We start from the raw sequence: 8,797 nt of genomic DNA on the forward strand, positions 1-8,797 counted from the left end.
ATTCACACTGTGAAATAAATTTGGTAATTTCACTCTCAGACTCTCACAACTTTGAAAACAATCCGCCGTTCACAAAATTTGACAAAGGTTGATCCTTTCAGCACCGAACACGCATATTGTTATATAGATTAATTAAACTTCCGTCCATTTCAAAGTATCATATTTATGTAACCAACGTCTTTTGTCAAGAAATCAAAGTAGATCAATAAAATCTGGCGTTAGAAACACCGCGACTCCGGCGTCGAAACTGCAAAGCCTGCATTATGGCTTAAACGCAATAAAAATATATGGAGTTTACTTAAAACATATTTTACTTTGCTTTTTAGACCAGATGGGATATAGTAGTATACCAAATAGTAAGTGATTTTAGAATAGAACGATGAGACGACATTTAAACTGGATCTCCGGGAAGACAAATTTGCCTATAACGAGTCATATAATTGTTATTGTCATTTCCTTCAACTGTAGATCTTTATTTAGCATTATACAACTTGAACTGCCATAAAACATCAATTTGGTTTTTTTCGGATGACCTACATTTTAAAATATGCTGAGAGGCTGTGCTTTTTAACACACGACGCGGTAAACTATGTTTACAGTACAGGTGATGTAGTATCTTTATAATGAATGGTTTCGTGATGGCAACATAGTAAAATCGGATTTTTTCGTTCATTCTATCAAATAAAAATATTTGAAACAAAAATTCTACGATTAAATATCTGGAATAAAATTATTCTTTCTGGAGAAAATAAATCCATTAAATAATTTGATTTGATACAGCAGTCGATCATGTAGTGGTTCGAATAAGGTATTTGCTTCCGCTTATGTGAAAGGTTGTTCACCAAAATATTTTAATTCATCAAATATGTCTGCAAACACACGTGTAAAGTTTATATGTTTTTTTTAGATTGCTCGTTATTCAAATGCCAAAGTCTTGAAGGATATCAAGAATGTGAAGTGCCTGGTGTGGGAACTGGACGCGTCGTTTCAATGTCAATATGGGAAACAACTTACTCTTGTAGTATCGACGACAACAAAGTTTACTATGGATGGAAGAAAAGGTCTGTATTTGTAGATCACTACTGCAGTGGAACGTTTACTGTTTGTGTGACTGTTATCTAACGGGAAAGAACTTCCAATGTAAATGCTTTTTCCGGGAGATTGCATCCCAAGTAATAACCTGCCTGTGCAACAACCTATTTAAAATAATATGTATTTTCCTTAGATAAAAAGTACCAGTCCATATAAAATTCAGACAGGGTCCATGGTAGAAGTGATTCGTGGTTAAGAAAACCCCACCCAACAAACAATTTTTTTTCTGATCTATATAACCTCTATTTCTACGTTACAATATTCATTTCTGTAAATAGTGTTTGATAAAGCCATTCACTAATCTCCTACACAAATTAATCAAATCATGAACGGTAACTCTTGTAAAGTGCCACTTTCATACACATTCTATATAATTGTTATCTCACAATGGCAGCACCTGAATGAAAAAAAAACTATGACTGGTTCTGTATGATGCAACTGATTCGGAATAAGAAATAAAAGTGACTTCGGAGGGTTTTTGATATGCATGTATCCTGTGTGATTATTATGAAGATTGCAACTTGAAAGATCAAAGGGGCATTTTGTGGTTTATTTACAATCGGCTTATGCAATATTAGTGTAAAATTGACAAATACATCCACTGTGAGACAAAGAGACGAGAAACTTGACAGACATCGCCGAGCATTTTCAACAAGCATCTACTGCTGACTACAAAAAAAACAGCAGACCTTATGATTTCTTGAATAAACGATAAAATTGTGACCTATCTTAAACGTCGTTATGAATTTGTTTTATTTATACTTGGTGATCCTCCAAGTTTCATGAGCTGTTTTATACTGAATTAATTGGAACTTTCCTGCTCCATATCATTCTAGGATAATTACTGGCGTTGCTTAAAATACAGGAAAAATTAGCAATGCTTTCTTATATCCACACACCCAAATTTCATAAATTTTTGACCTCCAAAATTGATTTGGATAATAAACTGAAATATTAGATGCACAATGAGAACATGCAATAAAAGTATTTTGTTAAAGTATTTCATTTAATTTCATTCTATGGTTATAAGAGGAATAACGGATAGGAGATGGTCCTCCGCCTTGTCCCCATATCAAGAAATGACAAAGTCCACGTTTCGCTATGGGGAAACCACACATTAATTTGGATCAAAATTTAAAATGTAAGCTAGGTCCACAATGGGAACATGTTATAAAGATTCTGTGGAAGTTTCATTCAATTCCATTGAGTAGTATAGGTAGAATAGCGGATAAAATATTGGTGCCCCTTTGTGTCACGGAAAGAAGTAAGGAATGCACAATAGACGAAAGGACGGACATCGAAATCACTTTACGTCCTCCAATCAAAGTGGGCGGAGGATATAAATATATATGCGCACAAAATACAGTGGACCTTGTAATTGTATATAAACTCGTTGACTGCAGAGTAAAAGGGTGACATTTGTAACGACCTGCCACTTAACAACCGTAATTGTGTAGCCCGTATGTCGAAAACGTTTTAAATGATATAAGTGTTACGCATTAACATTATAACTACTTCTTTTTAAGACTTATATTTCTGCAACCGCGGAAACATTTTGTCGGTTAATGATATCGTCGTCGTCAGCGTCTATGAAAAGCCAACGGGGTCAAAATTTTAATTCGTAAATTGTTGATTTGTAACTTCTTGATTTGTAAAATGTCAATTTGAAATTCGTAAATTGTCAATTTGAAATTCGTAAATTTTCAATTTGTAACTTGTAAGTGTGTAACTTTCCATTTTGTACATTGAAAATCTGTATATGAAATTCTTCATTTGCGACTTCTCAATTCGTAATGCGTTTTTCGAGACTTGTAAATCATCAAATATTCTTAAATTGTAATTCGTCATTTTAAACTTCTTTGAAATAGCGAACAAATCGTCCTTTGTCATTCTTCATTTGACAATGTAATAAACGATGTAAGATTGACAATTGGTAGTTCGTAGTCTGAAGTTTTGTGACGTGAAACATGTCGATTCGTGAAATGCCAAATTATGCTTAATTGCATTATATGTTAACCATCATTATGACGACAGATTGCGCTCGGTATTGAAAGACAAAATGCGGCGCTGCTGACCAGAAAGGAAATTGAACGGGTTGGTCTTAAAACAGGACGAACATTTTTTGGCTATAACTTTAGTTTCACTCAGTGGAATTCAAACATTTAAAGTGAGTACGAACTACCAATTGAGACATGTCAATCATACATGGTTTATTACATTGTCAAAGTTTAAAATGACGAGTTACAATGTAAGAATATTTTGATGATTTACAAGTCTCGGAAACGCATTACGAAGTGAGAAGTTGCAAATGAAAAATTTCAATGTACAAAATGGAAAGTTACACACTTACAAGATACAAATTGACAAAAGACAATTTACGAATTTCAAATTGACAATTTACAAATCAAGAAATTACAAATTAATAACTTTCGTATTTCGAATTGAGAACTTACAAATCAAGAAGTTACAAATAAACAATTTACGAATTAAGAATTTTGACCGCGTTGGCATTCCATAAGCGTCAGCGTCCCAAAATTTCGTTTTTATATTCCACACTTGCAAAGTGAAAGGTAATCATAGTGATATTATTTGTCTATCTCTCCGTCAGTACTTCCTTTCGTAACGCAGAAGGGTACCCGTCTAATATCTCTTGCTTCTCCTACACCACTGAATGGAATTTTATGAAACATTCACGGAATCTTTATTTCATATTTACTATGTGACTTAGTCATCTATGAATATGGGAACATTGGAATAACCATCTCTCATCATTTACTATAGTCGGCGTCACATAAATAACATACTGTTAAAATTTGAATAAAAATATTTTCTACGACTTTATTGACACCTACCGTCGTTTAAATTGTCTTAAATGACTTGCTCATTCGTTTAGCCAAACGGCTTCTCCCTAAACATTGAATCGTTAAATTCCAGTCAGATTTTAATTCTAGGTGGCAATATTTACATTGTAAAAAGTCGGCCATGTTTACAGTGATCGGGTTGCTAGGAGATGTTGTTTACGTTTAAATGGTTTGACCAAAAACCGAAGAACCCAGAATGCAATTCGGCGTTATTTCGGATATCTCGGATTTATTTTACGCGAACAACGTATAATACCGAGAAGTTGATCAAGCAGACGATTGTCACCGGAGTTCGACGGGAACTTACGCACTTCGTTTGTAAACAAATCGTCCCGTAAAAACCAACATGGCGGATATTAGTATGGGATTTTCCCGTAAGGATTTGTTACGCATGATTTAAGCTAATAAGCGACTTGTTTTTGAGAAGCTGTTTGGCTAAACGAATGAGCAAGTCATTTAAGACAATTTAAACGACGGTTGGTGTCAATAAAGTCGTAGAAAATATTTTTATTCAAATTTTAACAGTATGTTATTTATGTGACGCCGAGTATAGTCCTACACCAAAGCATGGAATTCAATGAAACTTTCAAAGGATCTTTTTGATTTTGATTAAAATAAATTTGGAAGTCTGTGTATTTTAAAAGCTCTAATACACATATAAATCTGTAAAGTCAATAAAAAATGCTTCCGTAATTTCATGATAACAACCGTTGAGTTGATACTAACCAAATCAAACACACCAGACGAGTAACATATTTGATTTATTCAGATCTATATGAATTATACAGGTCAGACTTAATTGGTTTTAATTGTACTATTACTATGTCTTTATGAGTTATATAGTTTGATCAGTGGCAGATGCAGAGATTTTAAAAAAGAGTGGTCCGTTATGATTTCAGAAAGAAAAGGGCATTCCAGGATATTATTTGTTCATTTTTTGTCCAAATTGTGCTCGAAATTTACAAGATTTTTCAATACTCCCCTCTACAACTAGATCTGCCACTAGGTTACTTTCCCCTCCTTGGGTATTCCAATGTGAGTAGTTAATCATTAATTGAAGTGAATTCCTTCATATACAGACATTTATTTTTGTTTATTTGTCAATGTCATTATTGGTTATTGAACTGTAATATGAGTAGTACGGGATAACTCCCTATTTAAGTAATTAACTTGTGAATGTTTATAATACCATATTCTGGTAAAAAGATTGTACATAGTTATGTTGTTTTTTTGCAAATGGTGTCTGGGGCAAGGATATCAACTTGAGTGTCTTATCTGTATCGTATTAATGTAAGATACCCTGACCCTTGTGACATTACCAGTTGCCTAAATAAAATATTCATTTAACAAAAAACAAACAAAACAAAACAAAATAAAAAAGAAACAAACGAAAAAGAAAAAAAGAAACAAAACAAAAACAAAGATGCGTTATTTGGATTTTTTTTAATGCATCTTTTTTCTGGTTATATCATATTTTGAAAGTTCTTACTAAGATTTGGGGTTGTAACCAAAAAAGTTGTTGTCAAAAACAACAAAGGGTAATTATTTATTATATATGTAGTATTGAAGTGTTAAATGTCGTATAATATGTATATTTATCGATAGTGTTTAAATCACTGCGGAAACTGAATTTAAAAAAAATCCGTTTTACTTTGATATTTTAGAATGAAACTCTACTATGATGAAATATAGATATTTATTTCAATTTTAAAATTATTGCTATTTATATAAAATCTTTATGGTGATATGCATATTTATCTATGGTGTTTTTAAGTAGTTGTCTTTGTAAGAATCATGCAAAATCTGAAAAATGTGATACACCCCAAAAAAAGCTACATATTTCATTCAAATCTGCCTGCTCTTAGGAGATAATCAAAATTAAAAATCCAGTAGATTCTATTGTATTTCAGCGTCATTTACAGAGTTATCTCCCTTAATTTTGAAATCTACAGTGCATTCCATATAATTTTTATCTCCTAAGAGCACAGGTTATATGAAAAAACACGTTAATTTCTGTTTACTATGACATTTCAAACAAAATATCAAAAATAAAAATATATAGGCTTTTTACCCAATGAATCACATTTTGCATGATCCTTAGCTGGAGTGCTACTTTATATGACTGCTGAATGTGTAATAACCCATTTCCATGCATTTTAGAATGAAACCTACAATCATGATTTTTTACTATGAAAAATAGACATTTGATTCAATTCCAAAATTATTACTGGTTGCATGTATTAATATAAAATCTTTAAGATGAAATAATAAATCCGAATAAAATATGTCATTCTCCTATCGCAAGGTATATAAGTGTTTTTCATATAAATGTCCAAACGGATTTTGCGTTAGTAATTGAGTTACACAATGTATTTTTGTTTTTTGTTTTTTTTCAAAATTAATGTACAATAACATATATCTCCTGTGTAAAGGTATGATTATGTGTGTTAATTTTCTTTAATTTGTTTCATCAATAGGAACCATTTTAAGAGTTTCAGTTTGCAAAAATTAAGACTTGTATAACTATATCATGAATGATGTTTGCAGGTACTTTTTGTCATTCTTTATTCAAATAACACGAGAAATTGATCAATATTTGAACCATTTCGGTCACGCCAAATTTATTTTTCTTTCGTTGGCTTCGATTTGATGTTTATGAAGTCAGACAAAAAATACCTTTTTACAAATATTCACATATGGTTTCTGTTTACAAAACTGCCTGCGTCCAATTATGATTCAAGCTCGGTTGTTGAAACAATTTGTATCGCTTTGTATGTTTGTTGTTGTTTTCTTCGATTAAAACGTGTTTACAAAAAGGTGTTTTGTGCCTATAACTTAAAATGCACCATATGACATTCTTGGTTTAACATTTAAAGGATCTAGAATTAACAAATATATTTTTGGTCCAACGCATTACAGGAATTAGAGAGAACTTGAACTTTATATGGTATGTCATGTTTTATGTGGTTCGGAATATCGATAAATAAAAGAACAAGATAAGTGAGCCGGTATGCACGTAGTATGTACCGATCCATAGTCTTGTCATGTTTATAGTATACAGTTATTAAATGGGTTGGATGCAATAGACCGTTGGCCGTTGACCTCGTGCAATAGAACACTTGATCATTCTCAGTACCAAAGGACAAATATTCTGGTCTATTGCATGCAATCCATTTAATAACTGCTTTATTACCTAATTTGTCTATGAGATATAATGAGGAAAGGAAATAGGGAATATGTCAAAGAGACAACCATTCGACCAGGAATAGGAAATTGACCGCTCCGTGGTTACGAATTGGCAGATGAGAGTCACATCTACTTTTTACACACGAGTTTTTTCTGTGTCAATTCCAATTCAATGAAGCGCTTAAAAACGTTCAACCAATCCAAAGGCTTAGATAAAGGTCACTATGGAGTTAGTGCAATAGACTCCTCAAGGAGACTATCGCACCGTGCAATAGTACATCGACAGTGCAATAGATCGCCCTGTCCTGAATAGATTTTGAAAATAGAGAAAAGTATGTGTATATTTAATAAACAACATAAAACCTTATAATAAGGTAATAATCTGTCTTATCACTCTCGGATATCTTGTATTTGCATGCTTTAGGAAGGATATCTTTTTTACGTTGTTTTTTATGGTATGCAATTTGTTTTTATTTCCTTATTTTGTCGATGAAACCTTTTATACCTCAGCTATTTTTTACTGAGTAATCAAGTGATTTTACTATTAATTTACACGGATTGAACTGCGCTGACATGTGTCACTGACTAATTTTTGTTTATACTACCACCACCACTCTATTTGAGCAGTCAAATGCATCGATCGCATATTTACAAGTGATATACGGTCACTGGCTGAATATAACTTTCTTTTGTGACGTAACGAACGATACATTTTTTTTGCGGTAGCCCGATGTCGTCCGTTTCGTATTAAAATGAAAATATTTCCCTGCTTAAATCCTCGTCTTTAATTGAAAATTGTCTTACAGTATAAAGATAATAATGGTGCACTGACTTGAAAAAAATATAAGTATTTTACAACTTTGTACACAATAATCTATTCTTATATATTATAAATGATAGATCATTCGATCAAAATTCTAGACCTTGTCACCTATACTTTCTATCCAAAAATAAAAACAAAACATGGTTTATATCAGCTCAGCACATACATTACTGCATTGATTTCAAATACCGTCAATGTATTTTAACATTTTCATTTTTTGCGGATTCTGTAAAGGGAGCATACTCGCGGGTATCAACTTTTGTGGTTTAAAAAAAAATGATTAATGTTATATAGTGTTATGAATCATCTTCGCGTGTACTTGTTTTCGCACTTTTATGATCACCACGAAAATATCGAAAATTTAGCCCGTCGCGGTATTTAATACTGTTACAGTAGAATATCAAGAAATGAGGCAGTTCTCTTAGTGTGCGTAATGTCCTTGGTAATCTCAAGTTCTGATAGATACATACAAATTTGTGGAAGCTTGAATAACAGAAAGTTTTCTATATAACAGAAATATTGCGAAAGAGAATAAGTAAGCAAGTCTATGTAGCCTTAAAAAATTCCTACGAATTTTATTGTTAAAAAAATATCATAAAAATCACTTGTTGCTCTTTCGTACTCGCTGCGACATTTTGATATTATCGGTTTCATTTAAAAAAAAAACTGAAGACATGCTGTATTTATATAAAAGATCTAATCAACAATCGCCTACGTACCAAGACGTATACACCTGTTGCCTGTACTTGGATGAGGTACACACATTTCATTGAGAAAACAAATATTAGTCTGGCAACTTTCAGCAAACGCCTGTAAAGATACGACAAGATTAAAT

Source organism: Perna viridis, chromosome 11, assembly GCF_037379345.1.
Source record: "Perna viridis isolate PV_CMFRI_1.1 ecotype Kerala chromosome 11, ASM3737934v1, whole genome shotgun sequence".
In the NCBI taxonomy this organism is placed as follows: domain Eukaryota; kingdom Metazoa; phylum Mollusca; class Bivalvia; order Mytilida; family Mytilidae; genus Perna; species Perna viridis.